General features: G+C 45.1%; 1 protein-coding gene and 1 long non-coding RNA gene across 3 annotated transcripts in view; one reads left to right on the top strand and one right to left on the bottom strand.

The window, feature by feature from the left end:
• Nucleotides 1-14,767, top strand: part of HIBCH (3-hydroxyisobutyryl-CoA hydrolase) — a 787,172-nt gene that overhangs the window by 28,037 nt on the left and 744,368 nt on the right. The gene's annotated exons all lie outside the window — the stretch shown is intronic.
• Nucleotides 10,265-10,986, bottom strand: LOC142246023 (uncharacterized). Its single transcript, XR_012724850.1, has 3 exons — nt 10,909-10,986; nt 10,603-10,816; nt 10,265-10,522 (listed from the first exon to the last, which is right to left on the bottom strand). It is a non-coding gene; the product is annotated as an uncharacterized LOC142246023 (long non-coding RNA).

Raw genomic sequence — 14,767 nt, 5'->3', positions numbered from 1 at the left:
TATCCCGCTCTTTCCCGCCCACAGAAATTTTTTGCGCTTCGCGGTTTTCCACAAGTGGCATCTCTGGCATTATCAGTTCAGCTCCCTCCCGTTCGGTTTTCTCATCTGCACCTTGGGTTTTCACCAAAATAATGGGGGAGGTGGTAGCATTCCTGCGGACTCAAAACGTTTTTATTATCCCCTACCTCGATGACTTCCTGGTAGTGGCCTCCTCTGAACTATTGCTCCTCCAACATGTACAGCTCACACTAAAGGGGATGTTACACGCAGCGATATCGCTAGCAATATCGCTGGTGAAAGCACCCGCCCCCGTCGTTTGTGCGTCACAGGTAAATCACTGACCGTGGTGCACAAAATCGTTTGGAGCCATCACACGGACTTGCCTGGCTAGCGACTTTCGCTGTTGCCTGTGAACCGCCTCCTTTCTAAGGGGGCGGTTCGTGTGGCTTCACAGCGGCGTTACTAAGCGGCCGCCCAATAGAAGCGGATGGGCGGAGATGAGCGGCCGTAACATCCTGCTCAGCTCTGCCCCTCCGCTTCTATTTGGCGGCCGCTGTGACGCCGCACGAACTGCCCCCTTAGAAAGGAGGCGGTTTGCCGGCAACAGCGACGTCGATAGCCAGTTAAGTCTGTGTGACGGCTCCAAACGATTTTGTGCGCCACAGGCAGCGATTTGCCCGTGACGCACAAACGACAGGGGCGGGTGCTTTCACCAGCGATATTGCTGCATGTAACACCCCCTTAAGAGTCTTCCACAACCTGAGATGGGTGGTGAACCATCAGAAGTCGGAGCTTCTTCCCTCCACAAAAAAGGTCTTCCTCGGAGTCATGTTGGACTCTGTAAAACAACAATCCTTATTTCTGAGAGACAAGCAGTTGGGGATAAAGGAAAACATTTCATTTCTGCACTGCCAACGAGTTATCACCCTGAGATTCGCAATGTGCGTACTGAGATCTATGCATCCCGGCGTTCTCCTGGGCTCAGGCCCACTCACGAACCTTTCAGGTTCATATCTTCGCATCTTGGGATGGCGCCCAAAGCTTCCTAAACAAGACGATATTCCTGCCATGTCCGGTGAAAGCCTCTTGTTATGGTGGATGATCCCTGCCCATCTCCAAAAAAGGAGTTTATTAGAATCGACAGTCGTTGGTGACAATTGCCACAGATGCCAGGCAGAAAGGCTGGGGGGCAATCTCTCTCTCAGGTTCCCTTCCAAGGCCTCTGGTCCGCAGACATCAGTCGCAGATCCTCGAGTTATCGAGAACTGGAAGCTATTCTTCAGGCTCTCAGAGCAGTGAAATTCATGCATCAAGGGGCACATGTCATGGTGTACTCCGACAAGATGACATCGGTAGCTTACCTACGTCATCAAGGCAGCTCGTGCCACGAGTTTGCAAAATTTTTCCACAGGAATCATTTTTTGGGCAGAAAAACACCTGTCACTATCAGCTGTCCACCTGAAGGGCTCCGAAAATACTCGAGTGGATTACCTCAGCAGACAGGTCATTCATCCTGGAGAATGGTCCCTGAAACCAGATGTGTTCCATTCCTTAGGCTATGTGTCCACGGTAGAATGTACCTGCAGATTTTTCTGCATGAAAATCCGCGACTTTCGCGGCAAATCCGCACCCGCGGATTTGCCGCGGATTTACCGCGGATTTTGATGCGGATTTTTTTTTTTTTTTCCCCCATTCTATACCCAAATCCGCACCAAAATCCGCAACAAATAATTGACATGCTGCAGATTTTTCCGCATCAAAATCCGCGGCAAATCCGCAGCGGAAAACTCCGCAGCATGGACACAGCATTTCCAAAATGCCATTGAAATGGCTTGGAAGTGCCGCTGCTGCAGATTTTCGGGAAATCCGCGGCAAATCCGCGGTAAATCCGCAGCGTGGGCACATAGCCTTAGGGGTACTTTGCACACTGCGACATTGCAGCTGCGATGTCGGTGGGGTCAAATTGAAAGTGACGCACTTCCGGCGTTGCTCGCGACATCATAGTGTGTAAAGCCTAGATGATACGGTTAACGAGCGCAAAAGCGTCGTAATCGTATCATCGGTATAGCGTCGGCGTAAACCATAATTACCTTGCTGCGACGGTCCGATGTTGTTCCTCGTTCCTGCGGCAGCACACATCGCTGTGTGTGAAGCCGCAGGAGCGAGGAACATCTGCTACCTGCGTCCCGGCCGGCAATGCGGAAGGAAGGAGGTGGGCGGGATGTTTACATCCTGCTCATCTCCGCCCCTCCGCTGCTATTGGCCGCCTGTCATGTGATGTCGCTTAATAAGGAGGCGGGTTGCCGGCCAGAGCGACGGTCGCAGGGCAGGTGAGTGCATGTGAAGCTGGCGTAGCGATAATTTTCGCTACGCCAGCTATCACAAGATATCGTACCTGCGACGGGGGCGGGGACTATCGCACTCGACATCGCAGCATCGGCTTGCGATGTCGTAATGTGCAAAGTACCCCTAAGTCCAAAGATGGGGACAACCGGAGGTGGATCTCTTTGCAACTCTGCAGAATGCAAGGGTACATCAAATTTTCTCTAAGTCCCAGGGATTCGGCGATAGCAGTGGATGACTTCTCCCATCCTTGGAGGTTTCAACTGGCATACGCCTTTCCACCAATCCCGCTAGTGGCAAGGACTCTTCAGAAAGTAAGATCAGACAGGGTTCCTACCATCCTGGTCTTGCCACTATGGCCCAGACGCAGCTGGTTCGGGGCCCTAGTAATCATGGCTCAGGATGAACCCTTCCTATTGCCTCAGATCCCATATCTTCTCCATCAAGGTCCGCTCTTGCACCCAGACCTCAAGAAACTGAACCGGGCGGCGTGGCTTCTGAGGCCGTCATTTTGAGAACTAGGGGCCTGTCTGAGAGAGTCATTGACACGCTACAGAAAAGCCGTAAACCTGTCACTAATCTGATCTACTTTAAAATCTGGAAGACCTTTACCAACTGGTGCAGTCCTCAGACTCCTGACCCATTCCATCCAAATGGGGCTCACATCCTGGATTTTTTTACAGTCGGATCTTGAAAAAGGTCTCAGCCCCAGCACTCTCAAAGTCCAAGTATCGGCTTTAAGTGTGTATTTTGATCAGGACCTGGCAAACCATCGCTGGGTGAAGCGATTCCTCTGTTCAGTGGTTAGAGCTTGTCCTAAACAGCTGGCAATAGTTCCCCCTTGGATCTTAACAAAGTTTTTCAGGGGTTGACTCTGGCTCCGTTTGAACCTCTGGCTTCCTCTATCATGATGTGTCTGGCCTTGAAAACGTCATTCTTGATTGCAATTACTACGGCCAGGCAAGTAGGTGAAATCCAGGTTCTTACCATTCGAGAGCCCTATATGAAGATTCTGGATGATCGACTTGTCTTCTGTCTGAATCCCTCCTTTCTCCTGAAAGTGATGTCAGACTTTCATAGGAACCAAGACATTTTTCTGCCATCTTTTTGTCAAAATCCAGCTAACCAAAAGAAGATGGACTTTCATTCCTTCGATGTACGTAAGGCAGTCATGCTATACCTACAGAAAATGGAATCCTTCAGAAAGGATTCCAATCTTTTTGTGCAGATTGTTGGTAATAATGCTGAAAAGAAGGCTGCTAAGAGCACAGTATCCAAAAAAACGCTATTAAGGAGGAACATACTACCCAAGGCCTCCTTCCTCCGGATCACTTGACCGGACATTCTACTCGATCTATGTCAGTCTCCTGGGCTGAGAGGGCTAACGCTTCAATTGATCAGATTTGCAGAGCAGCGACCTCGTCCTCTGTCCATACTTTTGTTAGACATTACCGATTTGGACTGGCTTTCCAATAGAGATTTGGCCTTTTGGACGTAAAGTCCTACAGGCTGTTGTCCCTCCCTAGCCTGTTCGTTGGTACTCCTCCTGTGTGCGTTTGTGGAGGGTGACTAGAGAAAATGGAATTTATCTTACCGTTAATTTGGTTTCTAGGAAACCCTCCTTGACAGCACAGTTATCCCTCCCTTTTCCACTTATTCGCATGCATATTAATGGCTTATTTCTGAAAATAAAAGATTTAATCCATTCATGATTTGTTGGTGGTACTTAAAAAAAACACTGGAGATGGGTGGTAGGGAGGGGTTATGTAAACTCTGTGTTTACTGTCCCTAATAGGGCGGAGAGTTAACCTCCTGTGTGCTGTCGTGGAGGGTTTCCTAGAAACCAAATTAACGGTAATATAAATTCCATTTTTTTATTTAAAGTCTGTGTTCAGTACGTATATCGAACTTTAAAGTTCATGTTTTCTGATCTCTTGTCAGAATATAAGGATGTTATATCAATTGGTTTTTTATTGTGTGAAAGAGGCAAAACATAAAACCCAACATAAATGTAGTATCACTATAATTTTACTGACCCGAGGAAAAAAGACGTATTCTCACTTATACCAAACTGTGAATGACCCAAAAAAATGCTATCTCCCATGAGTCAAACAAAAAGCAATCAAAAATTGTTACGTGCCCAAAAATGTTTCCAATAAAAAAAGTCAACTCCTTCCGCAAAAAAAAACAAGCCCTCACATGACTGTCGGCAGAAAAATAAAAACATTTATAGCTCTCAAAATGTGGTTATACAAAAACTGTTTTAAACTATTTTGTTTAAGTGTGGGATAGTAGCCAAACATAAAATTCAATATAAACCTGGTAACGCTGTAATTGCACCGAACAGAAGAATAAAACCATCTTATCTTAAAATTTAAAAAAATTATTGGCTTGTGTTCATTTATTTATTCTGCCTAACGAAGATTGCAGTAAAGCACGACTCATGTTTATACTGTTCTCTGAACCTGAGAACGCTGAACCGATGTTTACTTGTAAATCTCTGAAATATGTAATTCAGAAGAAACCCCCGAGGGATCATTCAGTATATAAATGCAGAGGAAGTAACTGGCCTATAATCCAGCGGTGTTCATACGTGCGGTCAGCCACAGCTTTGTGCACTTCTGAAAGATGGACCCTGTGGAACAGAGGACAGACGGCATCCAGAGTAACTCTGCTGCCTCATTATCGTGAATGGATCTCTGGGGGCTTCATCTGAATCACATCATGCAGAAATTTATATGTAAATTCTCAGCATAGAGCATAGGATAAATGTGGTGCAAAATCTCATTTAAAATGTTCCCAATAAAAACTTCAACTTATTCCACAAAAAGAAACCAAGCCTCCACTCAGGTCTGTTATCAGTCAATGGAAATATAGGGGGCTTCCATGTTACTAATAACAAAAAGGTTCTGGAAAAGAGCCATGGCTTCCCCAAAAAGAAATCCAGCAAAATCTGCACTACCAAATTCAAATGCCCTCCTCCTTTCTGAACCTTTAAATGTGCCTAAGCAGGTGCTCAGCGTGGATATCTGAGGCGTATAGCCAAGTCCTTCAAGACCAAAACCTTCCCAGTGCACCAAATACTGTAATGATTAGTGAACAATTGAGAATCCAATTATTTTTTGAACACCTGAAATTCTAATTAGCAATCAACTAAGACCGGAGGCACAGATAAGGGAGAAGGGGTTCCTGAACCCACATATTTCTTTAGCAGAGATTTATGAAAAACATTAGGAATATTGCAAGATGCTGGTAACGCCAGGCAAAAAGCAACCTGATTAATGACTGCTGTGATTTTGTACGGACCCATAAACCTTCTTAACTTCAGTGAAGGTACCTTAAGCTAAATGCTTCTTGTATATAACCACACAAGATCACCCCCAGATGGATCCGGATTAGGCACACGTCTACAGTTGGCTGCACCTTTATACTTGAAACCCATGTCATGCAAATGCTGCTGAACCTTCTCCCATGCTGACACCTATTGGTCCTCCCCAGGTACCCCTGATGAGTACCCCTCCTCAAACATACAGAGCTTGTGATGACTACCATAGACACAGAATAAAGGAGATAAATTAGAAGATTCATGGCGGCGATTATTGATGGCTTATTCTATGAGACAAAGGAACAAGGACCACTCTTCCTGATCATCTGAAACAAAAGAACTCAAATACTGCTTCAAATTCTGATTCACACATTCTGTTTGCCTATTAGACTGAGGGTGGAACGCCGGCAAATGATATAGTTTAATCCCTAACAGAGAGCAAGGGCGAATTGGCAATAAACTGAGTTCCTCTATCAGAGACAATATCAGGAGAGTCTGTTAAGTTTGACAAGCTCACGAATAAACACCCAGGCTAAAGTCTTGGCATTAGGTAACGACGGTGAGGCAATAAAATGCATCATCTTAGAAAAGCCTATCCACCATCACCAAAATGACCATATTACCAGCAGAGGAAGATAAATCCATAATGAAGTCTATGGAAATGTCTCTCCAAGGTTGACTAGGGACACTCAAAGGCTGCAAATGTCCTGATGGACGAGAGTGAGATTCCTTTAAGCACGCACAGGTAGCACACGTAGACACATAATACACCACATCCCTCCGAATTCCAGACCACCAAAAGTGACGCAATGTGAGATCCAGACTAGAGATGAGCGAACCTGAGCCTCGATGTTCGGGTTTGGAAACTTCCAAAAGAAAGTTTGGGTTCGAAGTTTGAGTGTGTTATGAGTGCTTACGGCTGTCAACATGTGGGTGGAGCCACGAAATGCCCAATTACTGACTTCCATTGAGGTTTGGAACAAGTCACGTTCAAAAACCAAACTGTTTTTTTAAGGTTCCAATATACCTGGCAAACCGAACCTCCAAAGGTTCGTTCAACTCTGATCCAGAGTACCTTTAACCCCAGGGTGCCCAGCTAGAGTAAAGATTTGTGGGAACAAACTACTTGTTCACAGGAACCCCAGACTGCGCATCACATTGAGCTTTAGCAATCTCAGACTCCACATCAGTACTAAGCGCCCATACAACCACTGCCTTCAGAAGACTGGGGATAGGTTCCTCACAGTATCTCCCCTTCCCCTCCCCCCCCTTCTCCCTCGGAAAACTGGACAAAGCACTGGATTTAATGTTTTTAGAACCGGGGTGTCAGCAGGTTTTTTCTACCTCATCTGAGAGCAGCGTAATGTAGGCAAAGAGACCCAATGATATATCACTTCCATTAGTGGGTGTAGCCAATCTGACACTGAAACATTTGAGATTTTGCATGTAGCAGAGCTCTGGGAGCTGACCCCTCCCATACCAGGCTTTCAGTGTATATTTCCATAGACAGAAGCTGCTAATCATAGAAAGGGGCAGTCTGACTACAGCTCACACACTGCTGAAACCCACTAATGATAAAAATAAAAGGCTTAGGCTACTTTCACACATCAGTTTTCTGTATTCAGGTACAGTCCTTTTTTTTTTCCGTATCCAACGTTTCCGGTTTTGTTGTGCAAACCGGAGCCACCGGATCCGGTTTTAAGCGGATCCGTTGGTGCCGGATCCGGAATAAAACGGATCCGGTGGGTCCGGTTTGCATCCGTTTTGCATCCGTTCTGTCCGTTTTTTTACGGATCCGTTTTTTAAACACTAAACAAACAATTAACGCGTTCCGTATTCTGATTGGCTATTGGGAAAATATAGTATATATACAGTATTTTGAAGCATATATTACAGAATGAAGACAGAGACAATCAGAAACCATGGATGTTATTCTTGCGAATATCACAAAGATCACTGCAGATTTTATATTTGAGGCAAATCGCTTGGCTATCATTGTCAGAGAAAAGGAGCGACAGCGACTGAGGCGTCAGCGACATCGACGCTTTTGGATCCATCCCCTGACTGCCCAGAGACTGACACGTGGGGTGTTTTCAACCCTATACCTGGAGCTCCGTGGAAACAATGAAAAATTCACAAGCTATGTCCGGATGGCAGTGAATAATTTTGACGTCCTCCTTGGCCTTGTTGCGGACAACATACGTAAAACGGACACCTACAGCCGGTTCTCTATAACACCCGAGGAGCGTTTGCTGGTTACGCTTAGGTAAGTTTTTTTTTTTTTAATTGTATCCTCCTGTTAAATTGACTTTTAACTGTAATGTGTTTGCTATTATTTTTTTATAATTATTGTCTTTCCTTTACAGATTCCTTGCAACTGGAGAGTCGCTTTCGTCCCTTCACTACCAGTTTCGACTAGGAATTTCCACCATCTCGGGAATCATTAGAGACACTTGCCAAGCCTTGTGGGATTGCCTCCATGAGGATTTCATCCCCCAGCCCACCAGGGACAGATGGCTTGCAATTGCCGAACAATACTACAACATTTGTCAGTTTCCAAATTGCCTTGGCTCAGTGGACGGCAAACATATAAGAATTGTGAAACCTGCAGCTTCGGGGTCTGAATACTACAATTATAAAAAGTATTTCTCAATTGTCCTAATGGCAATAACGGATGCGGACTACAAATTTATCTCAGTGGACATTGGCGCATATGGGAGATCCAATGACTCTCAGGTCTTTAAAATGTCCCCAATGGGGCGGCGAATCTATGGGAATACTTTTGATTTCCCTCCTGCAAGACCTCTTCCTGGCACATGTGAGCCCCCAATGCCCTTTGTTTTTGTGGCCGACGAAGCCTTTCAACTCTCCCAACATCTATTAAAGCCATATGCAAGCCGTGGATTGACGCAAACACAAAAAATATATAATTACCGATTATCCAGAGCCAGAAGAATGGTGGAATGCTCCTTTGGGATACTAACCAGCAAATGGCGAGTCTTGTTAACAGCGATTAATTTAAACATTGAAACTGTTGATGAAATAGTGAAAGCATGTGTTGTACTACACAATTTTGTTTTAACAAAGGAACCTTTGTCCTTGGATGACCAGAGTTTGGAATCCACCTCTTTGACTGACTACACCAGTCCTGGATTTAGGAGTAGTGTTGCCTGTTCAACAATACGTGACAAATATGCTGACTATTTTGTGTCCCCAGAAGGTAGAGTAGATTGGCAAGATCAAATGGTATAAGATTTTTCTTTAGTTTTATAACAAATAAAAATAGTTAAAAATAAATTAAAAAATATCTTGTTAACCTTGTTAATTTTAATCTTTGAATCTCTTTAAAAATTTGTAATTTTTACACCGTCAAATTACAACATGTTATGTTTTTGTATTACCTTATTATTAACTTAACTTGCAAAATAATATTCCCCCCCAAAAAAAACAAGAACAAATAAATACTTTTCAACAAAAATCTTTTATTTTTTATTACATAGATAAATAAATTATAAATTTGTATATCTTGGGCTTGGGGTGGAGATAGTACTGGAGGGGCTGACAGATGGGAACACACGCACAGTTGGAGTATTGAGGGTGGAAAGTGGTGTTGGTGGTGGTGGTGGTGGTGGGGAAGTAACAGAAGGTGAAGGTGTGGTTGAGAAACCAAGAGGGAAACCAGGAGATGGGATGGGATTTGGTAAGGATTGAGGGGTGGAGTGGAGGGATTGGGAGACAGAAGAGGTTGTGGGTGAATTAGTGGCTTGAGTTGGGGTCATGATGGGTGTGGAAGGCGAGATGTGGTAGTGGGTAGGAAGTGTAGGGGCAGATGTGGTTGGGAGCTGGTACTGGGCAGCAGGCTGGTACTGGGCAGCAGGCTGGTACTGGTCAGCAGGCTAGTACTGGGCAGCAGGCTGGTACTGGGCAGCAGGCTGGTACTGGGCAGCAGGGGGAGTAGGGACAATGGCTGGAGGGGGGGCAGGTGCTGGAGGAGGGGTGGGTGGAGGTGGTTGGGAGGAAACCTGCGCCAGAGCCTGCTGTGTGGCTTGCATTACATGCATCTGCTGGTCAGGAGATAGCTTTTCCATGCGCTCTAGTACGGCTTGAAAAAAACAATGATTGGGTGATTTACTTGCATCTAAATGCAGCCTGTCCAGACGCGTGCACAATTCGTGTGTATTTTTATCCATATTGGCCTTTATGAAGCTAAAACCAGAACTATTTTGTTCTGCTAATAATTTAATGGCGTTCTGGAAGGCTGCATTTAGATGCAAGAACTCGGGCGCATAGTTCTTTTCCTGACCCCTATGACGCTGACGCCCAGAACCCAAAGGTGTTCTACTGAGGGCAGCAGTGTCAGAGGGGTGGGGTAGGGGAAAAGCTATCTCGTCACCAGCAGCTTCAGGTAATGAAGTCTCACGGGAAGCTCCAGCGCAGGTGGATGGGACAGATGTAGATGAAAGGGAAGGTTCAGATGGGTGGGGTCTGTGCCTGTGTTCCCCAGTGGCGGACTGTTCAGGGATCGCTCCTGCCGGGTTCGATGCAGGCTCCCGAGTGCTGCAGACGGTGCTGTTAAAAAGAGGAAAAACAAAACAATAATTAATTTAATTGCTATACATTGGCACTGACTAAAAAAAAAGGCAAAAAAAATCAGACATAAAATATTATACTTTGTACATATTGTGGGGAATATTTACCTTCTGCACACCATAGTTGTCCGGAGGAACGACAACGCTCTAAAGTAACGGTATTTCGATCTGCGTCCTCCGGATCCACTCGGGGCCTGCATCTCTTGATTCAACTCCTTTTTGAAGCGATCCCTGATAGACCGCCACCGCTTCTGAAGTTTGTCACCTGAAAGTGGAAAGAACAAAGTGGTTAGTATACAACACATTACATCCTGCAGCATAACCTACTGAACTGTGAATACTTACGCGCTTTCTTCTGGCCACGAGAATTGAGCTCCCCCCAACCTTCTATCGCTGCGTGGCATACCTCGTCCCAGAGTCGACGGGTTACGATAGAATCAGCGTGGCGGCGGTCAGCCATGTTCCACAGCGGCTCCCTCTCTCTAACTTCATCGATGAGGAGGTCGATGTTGATAAATCCGGCCTCCTCACCGTCAGAATCGGGAGCACGCTGTGATGCCTGTTCAAAGAAAGAAAAAAGAAATTAAAAAAAAAAAAAAAATTAGACAGAAATTCACACAGACATGAAAAAAAATAAAAAAAAAATCTTACACTATGACCACCGCCACCTCGACGACGACCCTGGGACGGTCTTGGGGGAGCTCTATCGTGAGCCCTAGAAGTTGAAGCCTTTTAGTGAAGAAAAAAAAAACCCATTATTTACTTATGTGTTATGTGTGCTGTGGTAAACAATTCCTGTATGAAACTTACACTATGACCGCCCGCTCCGTGTATTTCTCCACCCCTTCCGTCCTCTTCTGGCAGCATCTCCTGTGATGTTTCTGCCACCTGTGTAAATGACGTTTATTTAAAAAATTGTTTGTTTTTTTTTTAAAAAAAACACCAAAATAAAAAAAAATATATACCTCAGTTTGTGAACCGGAGGGCGGGCTACCAGAAGACGACATCTCTTTTTTTATTACAGGCCTCGCTTAGACACCAACTGGCTGGACCAATCTGACCGCAACACTGCACCTGTAAAAAAAGAGAAAAAAATGTCTAAGTACATGTACGCAGCTCAGGACAGTGATCTGTGGACAGTACTGTGGACATTACCTCAGGAACACTCTCCTCCCCAGAAATGCACACCGGGACAGAACACAAAGTAGACACCAACTGGCTGGACCAATCTGACCGCAGCACTGCACCTGTAAAAAAAGAGAAAAAAATGTCTAAGTACATGTACACAGCTCAGGACAGTGATCTGTGGACAGTACTGTGGACATTACCTCAGGAACACTCTCCTCCCCAGAAATGCACACTGGGACAGAACACAAAGTAGACACCAACTGGCTGGACCAATCTGACCGCAGCACTGCACCTGTAAAAAAAGAGAAAAAAATGTCTAAGTACATGTACGCAGCTCAGGACAGTGATCTGTGGACAGTACTGTGGACATTACCTCTTCCCTGGAGCACTGGACTGGAGGACAGCAGAACTTGAAGTCAGGAACGAACAGCAGGAGGTGTGTAGAATGTGCTGGATCCTTTTATAAGTTTTGTGATGATGAAAAAAAAATTTGCGCATGCTCTGTTTACCAAACCGGATGCGATCACCGCATCCGGTTTAAACAGCATTGCGCCGGATCCGGCATGCATAGACAACCATTGTATACAATGCCGCATTGTACCGGATCCGGCAGAATGCGGTTTTTTTAAGGGGCAAAAAAACGTTACATGACACGTTCTATCCGGCCGCCGCATTTAATTATTTTGCCGCATCCGGAAAAAACCGGATGCACCGCAAAGCAATCAGGTACAATCCGGTTACAATGCAAGTCTATGGGGATAAACCGGATGCGATACCGGATCCGTTTTATCCTTTTTTTTCCGGATTGTACCTGATGGCAAAAAACTGGAGTGTATTGAAACGACAGATGAAGGCAGAAGGGAAAAAACAAAACTCTGTCTCACACACACACACACACACACACACACACACACACACACACACCACACACCACACACCACACACACACACGGGTAAGGACAATAAGAGATTCAGGAGGAAAAACAAGAGCAGGAAGGAAGTACAAAACAATAGGGGTAAACTCCCCAACAGCTCCAAGCAGTAGGCACAACTAAAGCACAACTTTAACCAGAGAGCCTGGGACACCACACCTCACAGACAAACGTGGTCTAAACATATATATAAAATATAGTTGGCATGGATAGAAAGATTCCAGCAGCATAAATAAGAGGGGAGCAGATGTGATATGTCTCCCCACAATATGTTCTAAAAGGAAAAAGCAGACGAGAGAGAGAAAGGAAAAAAAAAAAACAACCGTATCCGGATCGTGCACCCCGAATCCCGGGTACTGGTCGGACTCGGATCGGGCTCTCAAACCGCGCAGATCTGGATTTTGCGGATCCGGATTCGCTCAACCCTATTTACGAGCCCTCAAACAGTACCACTTTTGGGATATCTGACTACTTGGTAGAAATTGCACAACATTTTTACTGTCCATTTTATCCTGTTACACTTGTGAAAATTAAAATTTGGGGCAAAAGCAACATGTTTGTGGGAAAAATATATTTTTTAATTTTCTCAGCTTAACATAATAAAAATTCTTTTGAAGCACCTATGAGTTCAAGATGGTGCTGATATAAAGTAGATATGTGGGAAATGTTTTATATTAACTATTTTGTGTGACAACTCTTAAGTGCACAAACACTAGCCATTTTAAAAATTGCGACATTTTTAGCCAAAATTCAGGTTTTTTTTTGTTTTTTACAAGTAAATGCATAAAATGTCAACCTAAATTTACTACTAACATGAAATACAGTCTGTCCTGAAATAAGATTCTCAAAATCACTGAGATCTGTTGAAGCGTTCCAGAGTTCTCATAAACTGGCACTGGTCAACATTGTAACCCATGACAGCACCCTTATATTTCCTCCCTTCACTTAGGGGTGCTTCACAGAGGTCGCTGCTGAGTCACGGTTTTTGTGACGCAGCAGTGACCTCATTAGTGATCTCGTTGTGTGTGACCCTGAGCAGCGATCTGGCCCCTGCTGTGAGATCGCTGCTCGTTACACATAGCCCTGGTTAGTTTTTTTATTGTTGCTCTCCTGCTGTGACGCACAGATCGCTGTGTGTGACAGCGAGAGAGCGATGAAATGAAGCGAGCAGAGAGCAGGAGCCGGCATCTGGCAGCTGCGGTAAGCTGTAACCAGGGTAAACATCGGGTAACCAAGGTGGTTACCCGATATTTACCTTCGTTACCAGCCTCCGCAGCTCTCACGCTGCCTGTGCTGCCGGCTCCTGCTCTCTGCACATGTAGCTGCAGTACACATCGGGTTAATTAACCCGATGTGTACTGTAGCTAGGAGAGCAGGGAGCCAGCGCTAAGCAGTGTGCGCAGCTCCCTGCTCTCTGCACATGTAGCGAAGTTATGATCGCTGCTGCGTCGCTGTGTTTGACAGCTAAGCAGCGATCATAACAGCGACATACAAGGTCGCTGTTGCGTCACAGAAAATGGTGACGTAACAGCGACGTCGCTGTCGCTATGTGTGAACCCAGCCTTATGTGTGGCACCTGTATTTATTCTTTGCATACAATGGTTATGGTTAAGTGATAATTTTAAGTGTCCCTGGGAGGTCCTTCCATGCTCTGTAACCAACTGATGCGGGGAGATGTACTGCCTTTTTTTTATCCTGTAGGTTTTCTGTTCTTTAAGGGTAGATCCTCTCTCTCGTGGTGCTGTCTTGGGCTCCAAACACCCCCCACATTACCGGTAAGTAATTACTCATTTTTTTTTATTTTCATCTCTTAAAGTGAGAATAATATCCAAACAACTCAAAATGTACAAAAATACATTTGACACTTAAAAAAATATCACAATATTTTTTACTCAACGTGTTTTTTGTGTGACCCTGTTAACTACCTATGTGCAACAAAACTCTTGATGATGACTCTGTTCTCACACCCCAACATCTTACCAATTTCAAGAGTGCCACATCCCACTGTAAGACCTGTTTTGCACGTCAGTGAAAAACCCACGTTTTTCACTGACGTGTTAAAATGCACATGCCCCTCCGTGTGCCGTAATTTACTGGTCTCTCCCGTGATGCTGCATCCGGCCGCTGTGTCTCTCACATCTGCAGCTACTTCGGGTCGTCTGTGCCGTGTATAAATGAATATGCATGAGAGTCATTAGTCAGCCAGGAAGCAGGAGAGAGCAGCGGCTGAACACGGCGTTGCTGGAAAAGGTTAGTATAAAAATCATTTTATTTTCAATGTCCGTGTTTTTCTGGTACGTGTTTCATGGACCACACCATAGTGTGGTCCGTGGGATATCAGTGATGCCAGAAAAAAATGGACATGTCTCTGTGCTGAGTAGACGGACACGCGTGTATGCCGCACAGAGACACGGTCAGTGAAAAATCACTGGTGTGTGCGCAGACCCATT

This window comes from Anomaloglossus baeobatrachus, chromosome 7 (assembly GCF_048569485.1).
Source record: "Anomaloglossus baeobatrachus isolate aAnoBae1 chromosome 7, aAnoBae1.hap1, whole genome shotgun sequence".
Lineage (NCBI taxonomy): Eukaryota > Metazoa > Chordata > Amphibia > Anura > Aromobatidae > Anomaloglossus > Anomaloglossus baeobatrachus.
Note: the sequence above shows the minus strand (reverse complement) of the source record. Positions and strands in the feature narration are given on the sequence as shown.